Genomic DNA, 5,734 nt, shown 5'->3' on the forward strand with positions numbered 1-5,734 from the left:
CATCATTTTTTCTCTTCGCTTAAGTCATCTTTACAACCAAGCAACCTCTTCTTTGGGGTTATCTTGGGGTATATTTCACCTAAAGCATTCCCTGAGAATTGTTGCTATCCATGGTGCTTATAATGACCCAAGTTCTTCAATTATCCTCCCGGTGAAATACTTTCTCGTCTCCTGGTTCTTATCAATCCAATTCTTTTTCTCGTGAGTGGCAGGTTGTCACCTCATAATTTGAGATGTACTCCATAAGACCATATCAAGCTTATTCTTTTCGTTGTTGGCTTTCTAATAACTCCGTTCGACCCTTCTTCTTAAGATGCCTTTTCCAACTCTTTTGTGGCAGAAGTTGGCATTTTCTTCTCCATTCTTTTATTTCAATTATCTATCTTCTATTGCTTTCTACCGGAGGCATTGTGTTGCTGCTCTCTTCAAACCTTCTTCTTTCTCTTGTCAAGAGCATGTTCTTTTTGTGCTTATCCATTTAACCAGAGGTGTGCCTTTTGGCTCAAGTTCTCTTCGCCTTATCAAGCTTTGCATCTCTTTTCAACCGGAGTGTTGTCCGAATTTGTTCTTCCTTATTAGTCTTCCCTACCGGAGTGCTTTCAACCGTGTTCTTCCTCGTTCCTCTTTCCTAATGGAGTGCTTTATACTTCGTTCATCTCTGTTGTATTCTTTCTCGATATGGCTTAACCTTTTCAAGGTTCTTTGGTTTCACTCGTTTGTCAAAGGAGCAACTTAGTTTTACCTCTTCTCTTTCTTTTCCGTTGTTCCCCCGATGCCATCCTAGATCTTGGGACGAGATCCTCTCGTAGTGGTGGAGTGTTGTAACGCCCCGAGACCGATGTGCCAGGTGTCCTCCAGTTATTCGCCGTCGTTGCCATGTCATTTGCTTACGTGTTGCATCTTTCATGTCATCATGTGCATTGTGTGTTTTTCATACATATTAAGTTCTTGCATGTTCCATGCATGATTCTTGCTTCATCACCTTCTCCTTCCCTCCACTTCCTTCTTTTGGCAAGTGTCACGTTCCCTTCTCTTTTAATGTTCATCTTTGCCTCAATATTCTAACACCATGCACCTAGCCTCTCTGTCAAATTTCATCTCTCTTGAAATTGTTTTGGTTAGGGTTAAAATGGTTCAAGTTTGAATTTAATTCAAACTTGAATTATTTTTACTTCCTTTAAAATCTCCAAACCAATTTTGTTAAATAGAGCACATTTTTAGGATCATGTATATATTTTTATATTTCTCTAGCTCCTCTCCTTTCCCCCTGCTTTTTCCTTTTTGTATTTCTGTCTGAAGAAATAGAAAAGCAGCAGCAGCAGCTACCTGGGCCTCAGCCATCCGGCCGGCCCATTAGCTCAGCCAGCACCGGCCCATCCCTCTCCTAAGGCCCGGCCGCCCCATTCCCACCTAAACCTAGCCCGAGCCCCTCGCGCAACCCCCTCCTCTCGGTCTCCCTCGCGCCGCCAGGAGACAGCGAGCGCGCTGCCCGATCCATCTCCCTCTCGATCCCTCCCTCTCTCGCTATCTTACCTTCCCCCTTCGTCCTCCTCATGCGCCGCACCTCCTACACCGAGCGCCACCCCATGGAGCCGCCTTCTCCACTCTGGTGAGGCTGCCGCCACGCCATCTCGCCTCCTCCCCGTCTCTAGCAAGGCTGCCGCGCCAAGTCCCTGAAGCCACGCCCGTCGCCCTTCTCTCCTCGCGCCGGTGACCCGGAGCGTCGCGTCTCCGACCGCTCTCCTGCAGCCAGCGCCTCCATCGTCGTTGCCTCACCGTCGCCATGCCAGGAGCCTTGCGCGCCTGGAAACCGCCGCCCGCACCTCTTCTACGACTTCTCCGCGCCGACGACCTCCATCGAGTGTCCCTGCTTCGTCCGGCCGCCGCGCCACCATGCTCCAGCGCCGCCTCGAGCTCATCTTCCTCGGCCTCCATGCCGTCCCGCAACTTCCTCGCCCCGCTCGATCTGGATGCAGGATCCCGAGCGCCTCGACCCGCTGCCTGCTTGTCGGAGCAGCAACAGCAGCCCCATGCACTGCCCGGGCCTCCCATGCATCCTCCTCACCATTGAACCGGCCTCCTTTCCATCTCCTCTGCGCCCATGGGCCTCGACGCCCTTGTTGCTGGGGCTGCTAGATCACCACGGCGCCATCAGGAAGACTCTGGCCACCACCGAGAACCCCTGAACCTGTCAAGACGTGTACACGGAGACCCAAGTCAGGAGACTACCGATGGCCCTCCAAGTTCAACAATCATCGACATCAGAGTACCACTACTTCAACAGGTGTACAACTACGCGGTTTCGCTGAGTACCTCTTTAGTTCGGCAAGTCCGGAAGTTCGTCTTCACTGAACGTTCACACGACCGTAACCGGGACCGTCAGGCATCTTCTTTGAGATTTTTGCCAAGTACCGCGACGACGCGTCTTGTTCATCTACCGCCGTTGTGAGAACGCCTACTTCCCTCTACGAACTCGTTCCGCCCAAAACACATGCTTCGAAGGTATACCACCGAAACGACCTTCCGAGAATGAATGCATGTTGTATGAGATGCTCATGTTCGAACCGTGTCCGAGTTGTCATTGCACGTTCCTCCTCGGTTGCCATGCCGTCGACCCATGGGAAACCCAGTATCCGGGAGCACCCCACCGTTCATCGCATGACACGCTCCCGTCACACTTGTTCTTTTCCACCGGCATCTCAATCGAGTTTCCGGAACCGGAACGTTGCCGTGGCACCGTTTCCATTATCGTCGTTGTGGCACCCTTTCTTTCTGCCACGATGACAAATGCTCCATATTATGCTCATGTCAACTTTAAATTAAAATTGCATAAAACTTCTCCATGTCATCCGCATCATAATAACAACAATTAAAATGTTTAAATTGTTGTTTGCTTTTAAATTACTAATGCATATGGGGATTTACCGGATTGTTGTTTGATGGTTTCGGCCCCATTTAAATTGCTTAGATTGTGTAGTTTACTTTTGCTTCACCTCTTGCCATGGTTAACAACATTTAATATTGTTGGGTACATAAACAAGATCGAACTAAATAAGTCACGTGGTGTTTCGTCAATACGCAACGGAGTTGCATATTGAGCTCCACTTAATTTGTAGGATTGCTTGTGCATATTGCCATGCCATGCTTCATTAAACCGAACATGCATCATGCTTGGATGTGCATCATGCCATGATTATGTGGTGGTTGTTTACCATGATTGTTTGCTTATTTCCGGTGTTGCTTCTTCGGGTTGGTTCCGGTAACGTCATGTTGTGAGGATCCGTTGACAATGTTCGTTTGTCTTCTTCATGGACTCGTTCTTCTTCCTTGCGGGATTCCAGGTAAGATGACCATACCCTCGAAATCACTTCTATCTTTGCTTTGCTAGATGCTCGCTCTTTTGCTATGCCTATGTTGTGATACCTACCACTTGCTTATCATGCCTCCCATATTGTTAAGCCATGCCTCTAACCCACCTTGTCCTAGCAAACCGTTGTTTGGCTATGTTACCCCTTTGCTCAGCCCCTCTTATAGCGTTGTTAGTTGCAGGTGAAGATTGAAGTTTGTTCCTTGTTGGAACATGTATATGTTGTTCCTTGTTGGAACATGTTTACTTGTTGGGATGTCACAATATATCTTATTTAATTAATGCATCTATATACTTGGTAAAGGGTGGAAGGCTCGGCCTTATGCCTGGTGTTTTGTTCCACTCTTGCCGCCCTAGTTTCCGTCATATCGGTGTTATGTTCCCGGATTTTGCGTTCCTTATGCGGTTGGGTAATAATGGGAACCCCTTGACAGTTCGCCTTGAATAAAACTCTTCCAGCAATGCCCAACATTGGTTTTACCATTCGCCCTAGCCTTTTCTTTTCCCTTGGGGGTCGCGCGCCCAAGGGTCATCATTATTTTAAACCCCCGGGCCAGTGCTCCTCTAAGTGTTGGTCCAACCTGTCAGCTGCCGGTGGCCACCAGGGGCAACTCTGGGCTGGCCTACCCGTACCTAGGACAATCTGAGTGTGCCCTGAGAAAGAGATATGTGCAGCTCCTATCGGGATTTGTCGGCACATTCGGGCGGTGTTGTTGGTTTAGTTTTACCTTGTCGAAATGTCTTGTAACCGGGATTCCGAGTCTGATCGGGTCTTCCCGCTAGAAGGAATATCCTTCGTTGACCGTGAGAGCTTGTCATGGGCTAAGTTGGGACACCCCTGCAGGGATTTGAACTTTCGAAAGCCGTGCCCGCGGTTATGGATAGATGGGAATTTGTTAATATCCGGTTGTAGAAAACCTGAAGTTGACCTTAATTAAAATGCATCAACCGCGTGTGTAACCGTGATGGTCTCTTTCCGGCGGAGTCCGGGAAGTGAACACGGTGTTGGAGTTATGTTTGACGTAGGTTGTTCTAGGATCACTTCTTGATCATACTTTTATCGACCGTGCTTTGCCTTCTCTTCTCATTCTCATTTGCGTATGTTAGCCACCATATATGCTAGTCGCTTGCTGCAGCTCCACCTCATACCTTTTACCTTACCCATAAGCTTAAATAGTCTTGATCGCCAGGGTGTGAGATTGCTGAGTCCCCGTGACTCACAGATACTTCCAAAACCAGCTTGCAGGTGCCGATGATGCCATTCCAGGTGACGCAACCGAGCTCAAGGAGGAGCTCGATGAAGATCTTGTCCTTTATGTTGTTTCGTTCTAGTCGATCAGTAGTGGAGCCCAGTTGGGGTCGATCGGGGATCTGTGTAGCTTTTGGGGTAGTCTTCTTTTATTTTGGTTCCGTAGTCGGACCTTGATTGTATTTGGATGTTGTAATGCTTTATTCATGTAATTGTGTGAAGTGGCGATTGTAAGCCAACTATGTATCTTTTCCCTTATGTATTACATGGGTTGTGTGAAGATTACCTCACTTGTGACATTGCTTTCAATGCGGTTATGCCTCTAAGTCGTGCTTCGACACGTGGGAGATATAGCCGCATCGAGGGCGTTACAGTGCATGCCGGGCTTTCGCCCGTGCGAAGGTGCACTGGGCCAAGATGGACGCCGAGAAGCTGGTGAAGGAGGGGCCGCCGCAGGGCAAGGAGCATCGCCACCCCGAGATGTATTATGAGGGTGTCCTAAAGGGTGCCCGTCTTGTAGCGGATGAGTGTGCGAAAGATGTAATATTTGAATGAACTTGCTTGTGTGATCCTGTGGTATGAAAACTTGTTCATATGCGCTATGCCACGCTTGTTTGAATTTAAAATATTACCTTCTGTTCGGCTGTTTATCAAATCTGAGAGATGGCTAGTCGTCGGCTTCTGCCCCCATGCCATGAGTGCTGGGGTGTTCCGGATAAACCTGAGCACTCTTGTTCCCATTTTTGGGTCCTTCGAGGGAGGTGCTCAGCGCAACGAACAAGGCAATCGGACTATAATGCTTTATCACTCTCACTTAGCCATAGAATTCTATAATTTTAAAGTTTGGCGAAGCCCCTAGTATTCGGAACGCCGAATTTGGGGCGCTATACACGCCTTAAGCCGGATAAAGCCGACTCCTCGCTCTAAGCGGCATAAGTCTTTAGGGACTCGAAACCTCTCGAACAGCGACCAGTCTCTCGCCTTATCATGACAGTCAGTTTTAGCTTTCTCTACTGAGGTGCTTAGCCCAGCTGAACCGGGGCACAATCGCAGTAGTTCTCCCAGTGCTACCTTAGCCGATATAGCGGAACGTAAGGTACCAAAACATGGGAGCCAGG

This window comes from Triticum aestivum, chromosome 3A (assembly GCF_018294505.1).
Source record: "Triticum aestivum cultivar Chinese Spring chromosome 3A, IWGSC CS RefSeq v2.1, whole genome shotgun sequence".
NCBI lineage: Eukaryota > Viridiplantae > Streptophyta > Magnoliopsida > Poales > Poaceae > Triticum > Triticum aestivum.